This window comes from Delphinus delphis, chromosome 4 (genome assembly GCF_949987515.2).
Source record: "Delphinus delphis chromosome 4, mDelDel1.2, whole genome shotgun sequence".
Lineage (NCBI taxonomy): Eukaryota > Metazoa > Chordata > Mammalia > Artiodactyla > Delphinidae > Delphinus > Delphinus delphis.
This window is the reverse complement of record NC_082686.1, coordinates 53918779-53937704: the sequence shown is the minus strand read 5'-3', so window position 1 is coordinate 53937704 and position 18926 is coordinate 53918779. Positions and strand designations below refer to the sequence as shown.

Genomic DNA, 18926 nt, shown 5'->3' with positions numbered 1-18926 from the left:
CCAATGTAAGTTTGAAGCTCATGCTGTCACTGTGCTCTGAGTAATAAAGTCCTTTGGCTCTGACCCAGGAGTCTCATGTCTTTGACTAGCACCCTTAAAACTGTGGTAGCCTAACTTGTTAGGTAGCAAGTACAATAAAATCTCTGACCCTTCACAGTTCTTTACAAACATAAGTCCAGTGACTGCTGGAACTGTAGTTGGAAAAATGTCTATTTTAGATTGGAGAAGTGGAGTAAGCCATAAGCTTCCTCTAATGTTTTCCAAAAGCTGTTTTATGAAATGAATAATTCAAAAGCAAATCAACTTATGAAAGTGACTTTGTAAGAACTTGTGTTATTTCTATTGCAATTTTTTTCTCTTATTCATACATTATTTAGAAGTGCATTGTTTAATTTTCAAACATTTAGGAATTTTTCTAGTTATCTTTATGTCACTATTCTTTAGTTTAATTCCACTCCAGTCAGAAAATGTACCCTGATTTCAATTCTTTAAAATTTATTAACATTTGCTTTGGTCTATTTTGGCAAACGTCTAACTGCATTTGAAAAAAAAATGTGTACTTTGCAGTTGTTGGCTGTAGTGACTATATTATTGCTGATTATTCTGTCAGCTATTATAACATTTCCAGGAATGATTGTGGATTTGTCTCTTTTGCCTTTAAATATTAGGTGACACGAATTTAGGAATATTTTATTTTCTTGTTTAATGGACTCCTTTATCATTTTGAAATGTCACTCTATTTCTAGTAATGCTTAAAGTCTACTTTGCTTGGTATTATTAAAGCTGTACCATCTTTATTTTGTTTAGTTTTTGCATACGATATATATTTCCACTCTTTTTATTTTTAAGGATTCTGTGTTCTTATATTTAAAGTTTGTCTTTTGTAAACATCATATAGCTGGATATTATTTGTTTGTTTTAAATTCAGTCCAACAGTCTTTGTCTTTTAATTGAAGTCTTTGTTCTATTTATATCTTGTATAACTACTGATATAGTTGGTGTTATGGAGTGAATGTTTCTCCCTAAAAATCATACGTTGAAACCCCACCTCTTAATGTGATGATATTAGGAGGTGGAGCCTTTGGGAGGTAATTAGGATTAGATGATGTCGTGATAGTGGAGCCTTCATGAATGGGATTAATGCCTTTAGAAGGGGAGCTTGCTCCCCCTTTCTGCGCTCTGCCATGTGAGGATTCAACAAGAAATCAGTAGTCTGCAACCTGGAAGAAGGCTCTCACCAGAACTCAAGCATGCTAGCACCTAATCTTGGGCATCTAGCCTTTAGAACTGTGAAAAATAAGTTTCTGCTGTTTATAAGCCATCCAGCCTATGGTATTTTCTTATAGCAGCCCAAACTGACTGAAAAACAGTTTGGTTTACATCTACTAACATATTGTTTGTTTTCTATATAGCCCATCTGTTCTTTGATTCTTCATTTTCCTTTCTTGAATTACTTTAGATTAATCAGTTATTGTTCATTACTCTATTTGCCCTCTATAGGATTTTTTTGTTGTACACTGTAAAAATTATTCTTTTTGATGTTTTCCATGTAATTACAATATAGATCCATATCTTATTGTAGTCCACTTTAAATTAGTAACTTTACCAGTTACTGACCAATATAAGAACATTTCAACAGTTTAATTCCATCTACCTACCGGCCACCATTTGTTCCAGTGTTGCCATCTATCTATCTATCTGTCTCTATATATATACACATATATTTACCACATGAGGCATTAACATGAGTTGAAGGGAAGTTGAATGCAGATTTTTGGATCCTTCTCTCAATTCCTTTCCTGTCTGGGATTGTGATGCTCAATTCTAAGACACAATGGCAGTGCTGAGCTCAGACCTCTTTCCCCTCAGTCCAGTAAGACTTTCTGTTCTAGCTATATTCCCTACATTACAATTAGAAAAATGCCCTCAGAAAAAAGCCATAGCGTGAATATAGACCTCACCATATGTGCTTCCTTTCTCTCAGAGACTGAGTCCTGCCTATTCTGTCTTTTTTGTTTTGTTTTTTTTGCCTGTGCCTTCAAACAGTTGATTTACGTATGTCATCCAGCTTTTATAGTTGTTCTTGGCAGAAGGCTTCGTTCAATACCAGCTACTTTATCATGCATGACTGAGACTGGAAATCCCTTAGAATGCTTTTATAGACAGAAATTTCTCCTCATGTAATATTTGGTACACCAGTGGTATAGTTCATGTAAAAGCATGATTATTTCTTATCAGTATTTAAAATAGTGAGATAATTCCTTAGCATCCTTCAATGTTGACCAACTATTATTATTTTTAGTGTAATTATGAGTTCATGATTAAAACATATTTGTTGTAGGAATTATTCTTAGTGATGCCCAAATTTTCCCACCTTTGACCACTGGGAACCTCTTTAAGTTAGCTCTTGAGTTCTTTTGAAATGACCCTGGTGGGCTTTTATACTTTCATTGTTATATGTTTGACAGATATTCCAGGATCATCTTGTGCGTTTTTTTTCTTCCTAGACCTGGAATCAGCCATTTGTCTAAGGAACCCAAGATAGAGTATGAGAGGAGGATCAAGGGTCAGTGGTGTTCTCAGGGCACTGCCAAGTTTCGGTTAAAGCAAGAAGGTAAAGAGCCTACCTAGACAAAAAGTTGAAGACATATTAGGTGATTTTGCTGATGGTGGTTCATGATTTCTAGAGGGCAGAGAGATTCTTAGAGGTAGGTAAAGGGTGTGAGATTAGGTAAAATGAATGAGTTAAAGGGAAAAAGGAGATGGAAAATAGAAGCCTGGTGAATACTAACATGTATATTAAACCACTTAGTATGTATATACTTATTTCTTGTGCTAACAAATTTCATTATAAAAAGTCACCATCAAACAATTCCCATGTTGCTAATAGCGCATAGACTCAAGTGTAGGACTTGACTGATGATATCTGTTGGCCATGCCTTTGTTTCTATCAGATTTATCTGGAAAATATCTCTGTACAGAGCTCAGAAAATGTGAATATTTCCTCCTTTTCATTAGCTTAGTAAAGTGGTCCCCTTTGAGAAGTGGGAAGAATCACCAGACACTGTAGAGAAACAATGAGTAGGACTGTAATTCATTTGTACATTTTATTCAGTAATAACTCTGCTCCGTACATAACACATGTAAAGATATTTATTTCATTTACATATATTATTGAAAGAGTCTTAGTGCATAAACTGTTGGTTGATATTTTCTGTTGAGTTGATAGATTTCAGAGAAATTCCTGGTAGGAACAGTATCATTACTTGCAAAGTTATCTTCCTGGGCAGGAGTCTCTTGAAATTGTAGTTATGCTAACGGAGATAGTTGAACAGTAAAGTCATGTTAATGTTGACTCTAAACTGTGTGTGTTTGTGTATGCGTGTGCGGTACATGATTTTGATTTTTCACTGGGATGGATGAGACAGATCTCTGTGATTTCAAGAATTTCATTAAGTCTAGTGGTAGGGACAGGTAAGCTATAGAAAATATTTAAGGCACGTAATAAATGCTTTATGCTTGGGCAGCAGGGATGTAGGGTTAGTAATAAGTGCTTTGTGCCTGGGCAGTAGGGAGCATCAGAGGCTTCACCGAGGAGATGATCCTTGAACCTCCTAGTTGGTGTTCACCCGCAGTGGAAGGAGCCTTTCCAAACAGAGGGAACAACTTGTGCAAGGGTGCATAAGGAAGAAGGATAGGAGATAAGGCTATAATAATGTATTATTCTATATATAATGTAGCTAAATCGAATGGCCTTTATTCCATCATAAAGAGTTTGCACTTTTATCCTATATGAAAAGGGGAAAATAACCATTAGTTGAAATCAGATACAGTCAAGAGAAATTTAGTTAGTAGAATAGAGCCAGAGCATTTTTAATAATTAGGTATGGGAGATTATGGAAAAAGAAAGGTTAAGTGGGCTTCCCACATCCCTGATTTTATAACTGGATAATAATAGAGTGGGAGTGGGGTGGAAATAAGCAGTCATTGGGGGAATGGGACTATGATAAATTTTATATTTATATATCTCTATTAATATATTTATCTACAGTTGTGTGTATGTCTCTCATGGTATTTTTTTTTTTAAATAAATTTATTTATTTATTTATTTATTTTTGGCTGCGTTGGGTCTTCGTCGCTGCACGCAGGCTTTCTCTAGTTGTGGCGAGTGGGGGCTACTCTTTGTTGCAGTGCACGGGCTTCTCATTGCGGTGGCTTCTCTTGTTGCGAAGCACGGGCTCTAGGCATACGGGCTTCAGTAGTTGTGGCACATGGGCTCAGTAGTGGTGGCTCGTGGGCTCTAGAGCGCAGGCTCAGTAGTTGTGGCACACAGGCTTAGTTGCTCTGCGCCATGTGGGATCTTTCCGGACCAGGGCTCGGACCCATGTCCCCTGCATTGGCAGGCATATTCTTAACGGCTGTGCAACCAGGGAAGTCCCTCTCATGGTATTTTTTTTTTTTTTTTTTTTGCGGTACATGGGCCTCTCACTGTTGTGGCCTCTCCTGTCACGGAGCACAGGCTCCAGACGCGCAGGCTCAGCGGCCATGGCTCATGGGCCCAGCCGCTCCGCAGCATGTGGGATCTTCCCGGGTCGGGGCACGAACCCGTGTCCCCTGCATTGGCAGGCGGACTCTCAACCACTGCGCCACCAGGGAAGCCCTCTCATGGTATTTTTTAACCTTATATATCTCTTAGGCTAACCTCTCTGCTCTTCATAGATAATGAAATATATTCCCTTGTTTTTATTAGGAAACATTTATCTTGTGCTGCCCTTTCAGCTGTTTACTTGTTCTGTAAGCTTTCATGTTTTCTTGAATAATGTTATGTACCCAGTGGATATTTTTATAATGAAAAGTCACACATAGGACTCTATCACACATAGAGATAATATTAGTCACTTCAAGAAAGTGTCATCACACAAAAATGGGCCAGATTGAAAGTTAGCTAGATATGCCTTGCTGGTTGTAGCCATGAAGGGGGTTCGGTACTTGACAACAGATTTAGACTTTAAGGGAGGAATTAACTGAAAATTCTTGAAGAAGACACAGGTAGCATGGAGGCAGACAGACAGGACGATGTTGGAATGGAAAAGAATGCATAGTTTGGGAGGCAGCTCTTTGATACACATTTGGCTTGCATTAGAGTCTGCCACATGAACTGAGTGTTCAATCACCTTGCTGTTTATTTCTTGTATGATTTAAAAATTGAAATGTTGGAGTTCCCTTGTGTCACAGTGGTTAAGAATCCGCTTGCCAATGCAGGGGACACGGACTCGAGCCCTGGTCCGGGAAGATCCCACATGCCACGGAGCAACTAAGCTTGTGCGCCACAACTACTGAGCCCACGTGCCACAACTACTGAAGCCCGTACGCCTAGAGCCCAAGCTCTGCAACAAGAGAAGCCACCGCAATGAGAAGCCCGTGCACCGCAACAGAGTAGCCCCTGCCCGCCACAACTAGAGAAAGCCCGCGCACAGCAACGAAGACCCAATGCAGCCAAAACTAAATAAATAAATAAAGAAAAATATTTTAAAATTGAAATGTTTACATATCTGTAAGTGAAAATATTGAGAGAGATATGGATTTGAATTTTTTTATTTGACCAAGTTCTCCATATTGGTAGGAGGTAGGACAGAGTTACAGAGAGTCATGAAGCACCATCACAATGTCTCCCATTTGTCTCTTCTGACTCAGTTTATGTGCTCATTATCTCCTCCTGACCTACTGAAATAGCCCTCTCTCTGTTATGTTTCTACCTCTAGACCTCCTTCCTTCTGATGCATTTCAAACACAGCTAGAAAGAATTTTAGATGCCATTCAACAAGTCTTAACAATATGCATGTTGCTAAATTAATTAAGCAAGGAGTCCACAGACTATGGCTCTAATGCCCTGGTGGCCTGTAAGCAAACTGACCTCTAAGTCTGTCAATGCGTCAAGGTTAGGAAATCAAAACTCTGAGGATAACCAATCACAAAGAGCCAACTAGGCATTAGCTTTAACCAATCAATAATTTCCTTTCTTTGCTTCCACACTTTCTCTGTATGTCTTTTTCCCGGCTTCTCTTGGTGGAGTTCTCATGACCACTTTCAGTTTGGGGCTGCCTGATTCACATCAGTTTTTGCTCAAATAAACTCGAAATTTTCAGTATGCCTCGGTTTATCTTTTAACAGTGATTTTTCAGTCAGTTTGTACTTTCAGCAAGACCTCTAGCTTTTAACTTTAATACGGGGTTAATGTTTTTGAAATTTCTTTCCAAAAGGCTTGAATAAAGTCCAAATATTTTACCTCGGCATTTGAAACTTTCCAAGATTTTGTTGTAAATTTATTAACAGCCACTCTTCCCTTAGGCCATCGTGAACTTGCTCATGTCACCTCACTTTCATATGGCTTTGCCTGCCATCACTAGAGTGTAGGCACCACAAAGGCTAATCTCCAGGAAGTTGAACAAGGGGAAGATTTTGAAATGAATGAATCATTCATGAATCATCCACTCATTTGTCTACCTCCTCCTCAATCTCTGCATATCTAAATTCTGTGCTTACCATAAGGCCCAGATCAAATACCACCTCTTCCATGATGGTTTCCCAATTCCTTCACACAGAAGAGCCATGTACTCTGGAGTCTATAATATTTTGTTTATGCCTCTTTTATGATGCTTATTCTCTTCTTGAACTTATTCTTTACATATTCTCTAGAGTGGAGTCTATATTATATTTATTTTTGTATCTTCCCTAGACCCTAGACTCATGGGGCTTGGCACATGGTAGGAACTTAGTTAATGTTCCTTGAGTCCATTAATTCTGAAAAGAGAACTGAGAGGTGATTGTTGCATGAATGCCTGAATCTCTAGAATAAGTTCGTGTAAACACACATTTGGAGCTCTCTTTTCATTAAAAAAAGAAAACCTAGTGAAAATAAAATTACAGCCAGTTTTGGTATGACCATTCCAATGATTAACAACTTTGATAATAGTAGCAGCTATGCTTTATTGAAAACTGACTCTGTGCCAGACAGTGTAATCACTTTAAGTATATTATCATGAATCTTCAAAACTACCTTGTCAGGGGCTATATCCATTTAAATAATGAGCGTATTAAGGCTGAGGCTGAGGCTTACACATTTAAAGCTTACATGACTAAGATTTACATATTGATCTGACTGACTTCAAAGCTCTACCCACTCGGCCATACCTCTGCACTTTTGGGGTTAACTTCTGGTTAACTAAGTTAAATGTCTTGTGTGATGTCCACAGTGGAGACACAAACATGACCAGGAAACCTGGCTATTTGCAGTGACAGCCCTTAGTCTCCTTAATAGAGAGCTGTTGACTCTACTGCTACCAAAGGAAGAAGGTACTGTTAGTAAACTTTTAAGGGAAGTCCCCGAATTTAAGTTGAACTTGGTCACCATTTTCTATAATAACTGAATATTACAACCTGGAATCCAGGGGTGAAAGGGAATTTTGAGAGCACTCCTAACTGTGGCTACCTGATTACAGGTTAAAGACCTGTGTATCCTGATGACCAGGAGTCCACAGGATTGCCTTCCTCTACACTGCCTCATTAACCTAACTCCCCCTGCCTACTCTATCTCCAGTCATCCCTGGGAGATGCTAATCGTAATGGCTCTGGAGTCAGTGGAAGGTAGAAACCACACAGGCACAAAGCAAATAAACTGCAGACTTTCCAGTTTTATTTCACAGCCTCAGACTTTTGTCCTTATGATTTTCTTTTCTGGTTGTTTAAAAGATTATAGTATGGCTAAGTCAATGAACCTTTAATTCTGTAACTCTGTAGTGGGTGTTCATTATCTTTTACATGGGAACTAGAGAACATTAATTCTCTTTCCTTCCATTTCCCTAACTGATAAGAGTTAGGTAAGTGAGGAATGTTCTAGCTTTTTTTTTAGTTTCTAAATTAATTTTTTTTATTATTGAGGTATAATTGACATACAGTATTATATTAGTTTCAGATGTACAACATAGCAATTCAACATTTGTGAAATGGTCAGCACAGTAAGTTTAATTACCATCTGTCACTTTACAGAGTTAATGCAATATTATTGTCTAAATATAGCTCCTTCTTGATTGTCTTCTTCCTGCTCCTCTAGTCTATCCCTGTTAGTAAGGTTTTCTGCCTCCCCACTTCAGCACTTCTTTTAGTATCTCCCAGTAGTAATAATTAATGAATGGAAATCATCCATGTTTTTTCTATGGTGATTTCTATTTTGCATATCCATTATCTTATTTTAGCCTAAAAATAACAATCTATGGAAGGTAGATTGATAGTATTTTCATCTCCATTTTACAGCTAAGGGGACAGGTCCTTTTTCTTTTGAATGTGAGAAAAAATAGCATTTGTAGTTCTGCTGTCATCAGAGCCATCAACTTCAAGACTATATTGTTGTAACAGAGGACCAGGAGATAAGCAAGCTGAACTAGGGTTCCTCTTCCTTGTTTTCTCTTGAACTTATCAGTACATGGAACACTGAGTTAAGAGCATAGCCTTTGGATTAAGAGAGCAGGAGTACAAGTCTCAATTATGATACTTAGAAGCTGCATGTTATTGGGCAAGTTACTTGACCTACCTAAACCTCAATTTTGTATTCTAAAAAGATAAAAGATAAGGATTATGATAGTTATACCCAACTCAATAAAATAACATGAGGAACCATTTAATTCCAGGTCATCTTCATTACACTTAACACTCATCTATTCAAACTGGATATGTTGTTCCGGTGTTCGTACGTTCCCTTAACAAATATTTGAGCGTCCACTGTGTATTAGACACTGTGTTGTAAACCAGACACACACAGTCCCTGCCCTCATTAAAGTGTACATAACAAGCTCTTCACCCAGGGATGAGTTACCTGCTACAGGTAGATGGATCATGAGCAATTTAGGCCACTGCTTCATAATGTGAGATAGAATATGCTGTTATTATATTTGCAATACCATTTACATGGAAGATTTATTTAGAGAATCTGTAAGTGCTTGCAAATCATTGAGTATTTGCCATAAGTCCATAAGGTGAATGCTATGAAGCTATTTCCTTTGAGTTAAAGTGACTCACTAAATAGAGAAATCATAGCCATCATGTTTAAAGGTACATGAGTATATAGAAAAGGAATAGGGCCTCCAGTTCACACATCATGCCAATTCTTTGTGTAGATTGCCTTGGGGAATAATATTTTTTAAATTATAGGTATCCATAGAAAATAGGAATAGCAGATCATTTGCTTCTCACTGCTCACATTTACTAAGACTCTTATAAAGATTTTCCCTGGGCACATGAATCAGTTTAATAATGATTGCTGCCAGTTGGTGGCTAGACATCAGACTGCCAGCCTACTCAACAGTGTTGCCATCTGCTATTTGGATTCACAGTGTGCTGCGGCTACGCACCACCTCATTAAGAACGGGACCCTTGTGAGCTATAGACAGTAGCTTATTCAAGTGAGCTGAGGCAAACTCCTCCCCGGACCACATTTGTAGAAGCTGCACGCATCTCATCTTCTTTGGGAATTGCTCTGATTATACAGTCTGATAGCTCACCATCTCTGATCATTTAGGCGTTAGTCTTTCAAGCCAGCTCCTTGTTTCAAAGTGGTATTAAAATACAAAAATGATTATTTCAAAGATATGGCTTTTTTTTTTTTTGGTAATACAGTTACATCTTGGGATGATATTAGTGGCTTGCCAAACACAAATATTTTAATAAGTATATTATAATTCATTGGGCTTTTTTTGGTTAGACTTTCCAGTTCTGAAGTTTTTTTCAGTTTTGAGGAAATCCTACTGCCTAGTTTTCATGGAAAATGATTTTCAAAGGCTTTCAATATACTTTTCTTTTTTCTTCTCCCACTAAGTATCCCAAGGCAGCTGTGAATGCAAAATATTTGTGTTTGTCAGACAAAATTAAATGCGTTTTATCCAAACCCACTGATCACTTTTAGCGTTTTTTACAGGAAAATAAAAATTTATTTGTGTAGGTCATATAATATTTAGAGTTTCTCCCTCTGCCTCAATAGCTAATGGATTCTGTAGCACCTTAAGAATTAGGTATATCTCAAAATTGGTCTGGTTTCAAATTGTAAAGGACTCATGGGCTGGTGTTCAGGCTCAGGCACCCTTCCCTCACTTCCCACACAGACACTTACCCAGTTCTCACACTTGTACTTACCAACATCCAAGATGCGTTTCCTAACCCTGTGCATGTTAGGTACTCTGTGAAGAAAGGTTTTTTCGTGGGCAAACAGAATTGGGAAGTGGGGCATCTCAGACTGGTTTCTCCAGGATGCAGACTCTGAGATGTAGCTTAACCTGCAGGATGTTTATTTAGAAGAGTGCTTGGGACCAATACTTGTAGAAAGAGGGGAAGAAACAGGAATGGGTAGAAGGAAAAGCTGAGATGTAATGCAGGTCCAACAACAGCCTTGGCCGACATCATGGAGAGCTCTGGAGTCGGAATGACCTTCAGAGTTTCCCTGAGATGGGCAAGAGAACAACTTTGTAATCTTGCACTGGTGGGTCATTGGATATGGGCAACCCATGAAGGGGTGCGACCTTGGTTGAGTGGTTCCCTGCAGCTGAGGCAATTCCCAAAGAGGGCTGACGGCTGCAGGCTGCCTACTAACAGTACTCCCAGCAAATGAGGAGCAAGTCCTTCCTTGAAGGGGGATCTGGGCAGTAAATAGATCATAATGCTGCCACAGGACCCAGATCGAATAATATCTTTTGAAGAGCTGTACTAAACTTCCACATATGAATGGCTTTGAGAAGCTGACACTGAAGAAACCTTCCAACTTTGTTTTTCTTCTAACATCAATTCGTATCCTATAGAACTAGTGTGTCACAGAACATAATATGATAAATGTCTCACTAATCTTACAGTGCCTTGCAGGCTATGTTAAAAGAACTGAGTACAGATGATTTTCTCCAGGCTCCGCTGCCTATAAGTCCTGATTGAAAACTTTGGTGTTGCCATAGCAATTATGGGCTTGCAAGTCACACATTCAGGTGTGTGGAAAAAGGACTTTGCTTTTCCATAATTGACCTTAATTTATTTTTTAAGCTGTCCTTCTGCCTAGTGGCAAACATACAGTCACACACCCCAGATCCCTAACTTTAGTCATTTTCCAGGTATACAGACATCATATCTTAAGGTAAGTTAATACAACATCTCCTCTTCCACCCAGGGTTGCAGCTAAGCTCCAGGGGACTTCAGTCATGTCTTGGTCTTGGGAGTACATCTGATTCTTTATTGGCACCTGTCCACAGCTGGCATCAGCTGAGATGAACACTGTCCTTTCTGGTCTTCACTGACATCACCTTCCATGCTGACATCTGATGGGATGTCTGCATTTCCATCCAGTACTGCTTCAAAGAGTTCACACTCCATCTCTGGCCAAGAGGTCCCTCTAGTCTGTCAGCTCTTGAGGTCATGTTTTCAATCACACCAAGAAAAGCATTAGCTCCATTCTGTAATTCTGTGGTCCCATAATGTCTGTGACATAGTTTAGCATCCATCTGCCTAGTTACTCAATGCCGATTTTTTTTTTTATTGAAGTATAGTTGATTTACAATGTTGTGTTAGTTTCTGGTGTACAGCAAAGTGATTCAGTTACATATATATATATATATATATATATATATATATATATATATACTTTTTCATTATAGGTTATTACAAGATATTGAATATAGTTCCCTATGCTATACAGTAGTACCTTGCTGTTTATCTATTTCAAATATAGTAGTTTGTATAAGTCCAAACTCCTAATTTATCCCTCCCCACCCCTTTCCCCTTTGGTAACCATAAGTATGTTTTCTATGTCTGTTTACATTTTGTAAATAAGTTCATTTGTATCATATTTTAGATGTTTTGTAAATAACATATTTTAGATCCCACATATAAGTGGTATTATATATTTGTCTTTCTCTGTCTTACTTCACTTAGTATGATAATCTCTAGGTCCATCCATGTTGCTGCAAATGGCATTATTTCATTCTTTTTTTATGGCTAAGTAGTATTCCATTCCATATATATATATCTATATCACATCTTCTTTATTCATCTGTCAATGGACATTTAGTTTGCTATGAACATTGGGGTACATGTATCTTTTTGAATTAGAGTTTTCTCTGGATATATGCCCAGTAGTAGGATTGCTGGATCATATAGCAACTCTATTGGAACCTCCATACTGTTTTCCATAGTGGGTGCACCAATTTACATTCCCACCAACAGTGTAGGAGGGTTCCTTTTTCTCCACACCCTCTCCAGCATTTATTGTTTGTGGACTTTTTAATGATGGCTATTCTGAACAGTGTGATGTAGTTTTGATTTTCAATGTAGCTATTTCTACTCCAAGTTTAATGCCACAGAGTCAAAACAACACTGTGGGACTTTCTCAGGATAACCAGACAAGAAAAATAGGGCACTGGTCTCTCTATTTTTAGTTCACATACATTTTTTCTGGGGGGTTCTTTCATGCTCTAAGTTAGAATAATGAAACTCTCTTCAGAACCCTCAGCAGCAGTTAACTCTCTTGCTTTCTCTTCAACTGTGATTTACTTTCTTCTTACTTAGTGTTGAGATTTTTTTTTCTTCCTTGAATGAGTTTGGAGGAGGTAGGCATGGAAGAGATTGGCTAGACAAGTATCCCTCCAAGCCTACATTTTAGGCCATGATTTTGGTCCTTGGAATCCCAAAGCCAATAACTAACTTTTATTTTGATGAATCATCTATGGCCTCTCTTCCCCAAGGCGTGACGCCTACAAGTATAATTTGAGTGGGGGAATGAGCTTGGGTGGGGAATGGGTGCTGGGGTAGGAACAAAGCGTTTGCTTCTAGAAAAAACATAACCATAGTTTCACTTCACTATTCTATTCTATTAGCCTATTAATTTATCGTTGTGCAAATATTACCTGTCTTTATTTCTGTAGCTTTCTGGTGGGTTTTGATATCTGGCAGTGTAAACCTTCCAACTTATTCTTCAAGACTGTCTTGGCTATTCCAGTCCTTTCTATTTCTGTATACATTTTAGATTCAGTTTATTAATTTCCTCAAAAAAAAAAAAACCCTGCTAGAATTTTTATTGGTATTGCAATGACTCTATAAATAAATTTGGAAAAAATTAAAAATATTGATCTTAAAAATTTTGAGTCTTCCTTCCATTAACATTGTTCATATCTCTATTTAAATATTCTTTAATTTCACTTAGCAGTATTTTATAGTTTTTAGTGTAGAAAAATTGTATTACAATTAGTTTACTTCTAAGTATTTGATCTTTTTGATACTGTTGTAAATTTAAAATATTTTAATTTGTCCAATTGATCCAGTACAATAATATGTAGTACAATTGATTTTGATAGAGTTACCCTGTATCACAATGTTGACCTCACAGTCATTCTAATTGTTCATTTGTAGATTATTTCAGATTTTCTACATATGGTAGATCATGGGGTAACAATTTTATTTTTTCCTCTCCAATATATATATTCCTGTTTTTTTCTCTTCTTCACTGTCCTGGCTAGGACATCAAGTGCAATGTTGAATAGAGGTGATGAGAGTGAACATCCTTGCCTTAATCTCAACCACAAGGGGAAAGATTCCATGTTTTACCATTATGTATTACGTTAGCTGTAGGTTTTTAGCAGATACTCTTACCGGGTTAGGAAAGTTCCCTTCATTTCTAGTTTGCTGATAATTTATAATGTTAATGAGTGTTGATTTGTCAATTGCTTATTCTGCATCTATTATATTTTTTTCTCATTTTTCTGTTATTAATGTTCAAATGTTAAGCCAACATCCTGATGTACTAATTAACCTATTTACATATTGCAGATTCTGTTTGATAATATTTTATTTAGTGTTCTAGCACCTACATTTGTGAGGTTTATTGGCTTCTGAGCAGGAAAGAGTTAAGTAGCTAGATTCCAAAGAATATTTCCTGGAAATGTTTCCAGGAAAGAAAGATGTTTCCAGGAAAGAAAGAAGAAAAAAGAAGCCAGGTTAATTATCTTGTAAACATAGTGATAACAGACTTCATGTAAAGAAAGTAATATTAATTAGTAGGACATGAATCCTTATCTTTGAAACATTTTTAGCAGGATTTCCCTGACTTAGAATTGATTATGGTAAACAAAATCACAATCTCTGCATTTATGGGGCATGGCTCTCAGGAAAGTATCATGTAAGTTACACAATTACCTGGATATAAAATGAAGAAGTGTCATCACCTAAAATACTCCATGTTGTGTGAAGTGACCTCATTGAGAGAATGTATCTTTCCAGCTTTGCCAAATAGCTCATCCAATGCAAGAAGGAAGGAAATAGGAATACATAGACATTATTCACGACTTCTCTCTGCTTTGCCTGTGCCTCTTGATTGCTTGTATTCTTGAGATTATTAGCAAAACTATATCATGGATAAAACCTTTTATTCCTGTGTCTTTGAGTCTGATTTGACAATCCTATCTTTTATGTCGGCTCCATCTATAATTTTCCCTTTTTGTAATTCCATGTCAGTTATGCTTGTTTTTTTTCCTTAAATGTTTGGAAGAATTTACCAGTGAAGTCATATGGGACGGCATAGTATTTTATGGAAAGCTATGGACTTTTCCTATGGTGGAAGATATCACAGAGGCCCCTTCTTGACAAGACAGTAGGTAGGTGACCCCTTATGAGATGCTTCCATCTTCGTTCCAGTCTGCTGGGCAGATGACTAGAATTAAATCCAGCATAACCTCATTTGAGAAGTGCTGGGCCTGATAAGGGAAGAAAAAGATTATATACTGAAGGTGCTACAAGAAGCAGTATGTACCAGGTTTGGATTTTTGAGGGTGCTTTATCCAGGGGCCAGGATATAAGACTAGAAAAATAAGAACGTGTTTATTAAGGGACACTTTATTGGGACACAGGATTTATCATCCTAGCAAGAACCCCAGGAGATGGGACAAATTCACTGATGGGCTAACCCTTAGAAGTCTGATATAGTTATGGCCAACACAGTGAAATGGAAATGCCCAATTTGTCCTGGATAATGATAGGACATTCAATGAAAAGGCTGAGGGAAGTGGTTATACTGGACTGGATATATTAGGAACCTAGAAAACCCAGCACATGATTTTGTTCCAAAGCAGAGCCCAGAAGACACATGATTCAAAAGGTTGCCAGGGATGTGCTTGTAAAAGGGTACGAGCATCATGGGTTCAGTGGGGGCTCTCCTCTTTAGAACAGGGCTGATTGCAGGTGAGGTGGTAACAGAGGTGGGCTCGTTAATGTCATTGGGGGTGAGGGGCGCTGAAGTAATAGCGGACTGGTGCTTAACTACCGAAAGTCAGGCTGCCATAATCACTGTAACAACTGGTGAAGTGGGAGGGACAGTCAAGGGGGCTTGACCCTCAGGGTGTTTGGGAGATGATTAATTGAACATAACACCCCTACAGCCAAAATTAAAGGGCAAGTGACAAGAATGCTGCTTAATATCTATAACCGGTAAGGCAAAAATGGAAAAGGATGAGGCCGAGGACATTGTTCCCAGTGAAACCTCATGCTCCCTTGTTCACTCCCTAGATCTGAGGCAATTTTCAGATTCGGAACCCACAGATGGAAGAGGGGGCTGGGTCCCTAGGAGGAAGAACCCTGCTATACAGTGGCATGAATATACTGTGATGAATCACCAAGTTCTTCCCTAAACGGACATGTGACCAGTTACTAGGGTGACATTGATACCTGGAAATCCAAAGCAGCATCACGGCCCCCTGTTAAAGTGCGGGCTCCTGGGGACCACTTGGTCCTGGCTGTCGTACTGGCTAAAATCTGCTTCACAAAGGACACACTGAGTCTGTGGACCCACAAGTGGTCACGCCCACAGTACCTTAATGTGTTCTTAGAAACGATTGCAACATACACATAAAGCCTTTTGGAAACCTCTGAAATTCCTCCTCATCCCAGCCAAAATAGGAAATCAAAAACATTTGGCCAGGGTGGGGATGGGGGGAGGTGGAGATCATTGGTGGGCCCCATCATTTCTCCATTTACTTTGCCAGTTTGGGCTTTGAAGAAACTGGAGAGAATGGCTGTAGACTACTGCAGGTATAACCTTGTATGAGCCCTGACTGCAGCTGCTGGGCAGATGTGGTTATCATTGGTGACAGAGATTAAGAAAAGCTCATACTAGGTACCTAGTATGTGTCATTGATCTGGTGAATGTATACTTTTCAATCCCAATCAGGAAAGAGGATCAGAAAGAGTTGGCTACATTATAGCTATGACCAGGAATGTACTTGAAGGTCAGTGAGAGGGCAACTCTTTCTAATAAGCAGAGCTGTGAGTGGTGTACCTGATCATCTGCTTTGTGTAGAGAACTGGTTCTAGGTGAGAATGTGTACTTCACTGGCCAGTGGCTAATGGCTGAGGCATCTGTTCAGGGACTTGGACGGAAAAAGTACTGGATAATTGGAGCCAAGGAAGTCTGGTGTAGAGGTATGTGGATGGGCCTATGGGAGTGGACACAGAGTGTGAAGATTTTTGTTTCACACAGTAACATCCACCAGAAAGCAACCATTATGAAAGGGGCACTTAGCAACCAAATAAACAAAATGTTTTGACAGTCAGGCCTTGTCATCAGACACCCCGAACCGGCATGATAGGCACATGAACGGAGTAGCTACAGTGGCAGAGCTGGAAGTTATGTTTGGGCTCAACACATGGACTCTCACTTACCAAGGCTGATCTAGCTACTGTGGCCTCTGAATGTCCAGCCTGTCAGCCACAGAGACCGTCAATAAGTCCTCAACATGGCACTGTTCCTCAAGGAGACTAACTGGTCACCTGGTGACAAGTTAACTATAACAGGCCTCTCCCATCTGGGAATAGCTATTAATTTGTCCTCACAGGGATAGAACCTAGTGCAGGTATGGGTTTGTCTTTCCAACCCGCAGAGCCTCAGCCAGCACCACTATAAAGGACTTACATAGTATCAGACCACTTGATGGTGATGAAGGTGCAAGAGTAGGCCCATGACCATGAGATCCCCTGGTCTTATCACATACTCCACCACCTACAGCCTGATACATGCAGCCAGCCTCGTGGAATGCTGGAACAATCTTCTAAAGGCACAGCTAAAGTATGAGCTTCGAGGCAACATTCTGAAAGGTTGGGATGTTATCCTTCAGGATACAGTGTATTCATTAAACCAGAGACCTCTATGGTGCTGCGTCCCCAGTAGGAGGATTATGAGAGTCAAATGGGATGGCAGAGGAGTGGCCTCATTTACAACACTCCCAATGACTTCTTACTGGAAGCATGCATGCTTCCTGCCCTGCAACTCTACCCTCTCTAAGCTGAGGCCCTGGTTCCCAAAGTGGGGATACTCTTGCCAGGGGCTATGGTAAGAGTCCCATTGAGCTACAAGAAATAACTGCCATTAGGGCACTTTATACTCCTTGTGCCCAGGGGTATGCAGGTGAGGAGTCACCATATTCACGTGATGAGCAGGTCGGGCTGCTTGTACAAAATGGCACAGGGAGGCATGTGTGTGGATTCCAGGTGAGGCACTTGGTGCCTCCTGTTCCTGCCTTGCGCTACTGTAACTGTGAACAGACACACGTGGCAAACCCAACCTAAGAAGGGCGTGGTCACTAAAAGTTCAGACCCTTAGATGTGATGAAAATTCGCATCACATCATCAGGTAAACTGCCAAGAACTGCTGAGACGATTGGTAAATGTGATGGGAACCCAAAATGGATAGTGGAGGAAGGAGAGGATGAGGACCACTTGAAGCTCTGAGATCAACTGCCAAGAGAGGGGATGTAGTTCATCTCGCTAATGTTACTACCTCCTTCTTCTAAGTTTCCCCCAGGAAGATAGGCCCACAGGGACCACGGAGGCCTCGCTCCCTGAGCTCGGCAGCACAAGGCGTGGACTACAGAGCCATGGAAGTACATTACCCAGATCTATTGCAGACAGTAGCATACCTGAGGGCCCCAGCTGCTCTCTGGATCCATTATTTTCATGCTTAGGCTACATTTCCCATGGGTCGTTTCCATTGGAACAACCACTGAGCAGGTATCCTAACGCACGCCTATTCCTGTGAGGTAGGAACTCCTTTGGGAGGCAAGTTCTGACCTTAAACCTTCCTGGAATTATGCTGCAGTCTGGGACCCTTGCCACTCAACCCTCCTTCCTTCTCTCTTTCTTTCAAAGGGGTCAGACATGTTAGGCAGTCTGAAGACTCTACTCCTCTGGCTTCCTCTCTATTTCAACCCTTACAGGCATTTCCCCAAGTACATCTCTTGTAAACCTAATTCCATATTTGCATGTGCTTCTTGGAGGACCTGAACTAACAAATTTGGACTTGGTTCTGGCAGGTAGTTACTTGAGGATCAGCTTCATGTTACTGAGGCTTGTTTTTTGAGCAAGTCTAGATTTTATTGTCACACTAGTTTAGCCCTACTTATGTAAGATGTAGCCTTCCTGGTGTGGAGTTCTCTGTGAGGACACCCCACTATGGCTGGATGGAAGTTAAATGTTTCCCACTCTTGTGCTTGTTTTGGGAATTGTTCAGTGTGCAGCAGTGGCACAGAGGGATCCGTATGCAAATTTCTGGAAATTTTTTCTCTGCATACCTTCTTTCTTGCTGATACTCTGCCCTGAAATTCAAGACACTTGTCCCACTCGATACTAACCCTTGTCTCCTCAAGTCAGCAGGACTGCTTTGCTCCGTTCAAGCTCCTCCTCCTGCAACGAGGTCCAGAGTGCTTAAACCCAGAAAGGCAGGACAATGGTAGGGTCACCTTGTTCCACCTGCTTTGTGATCAGTCCTTTGCTGCCAGTTGTCCCATGCCTGAAAAGCTGCTTCACACAACTATTTTCCTAGCTTCTTGAAACACTGATAGCTAACCTTTTTGTAAAGTTTC

The 18926-nt window shown here is 39.7% G+C and overlaps 1 long non-coding RNA gene across 1 annotated transcript in view; it reads left to right on the top strand.

Moving 5' to 3' along the window:
- The window catches only part of LOC132424055 (uncharacterized), a 169715-nt gene extending 164282 nt beyond the window's left edge, over positions 1-5433 (top strand). The window contains exon 3 of the long non-coding RNA XR_009519159.1: positions 5263-5433. This is a non-coding gene — a long non-coding RNA (uncharacterized lncRNA). The remainder of the gene's footprint in view (positions 1-5262) is intronic.
- Positions 5434-18926: the final 13493 nt, after the last annotated feature.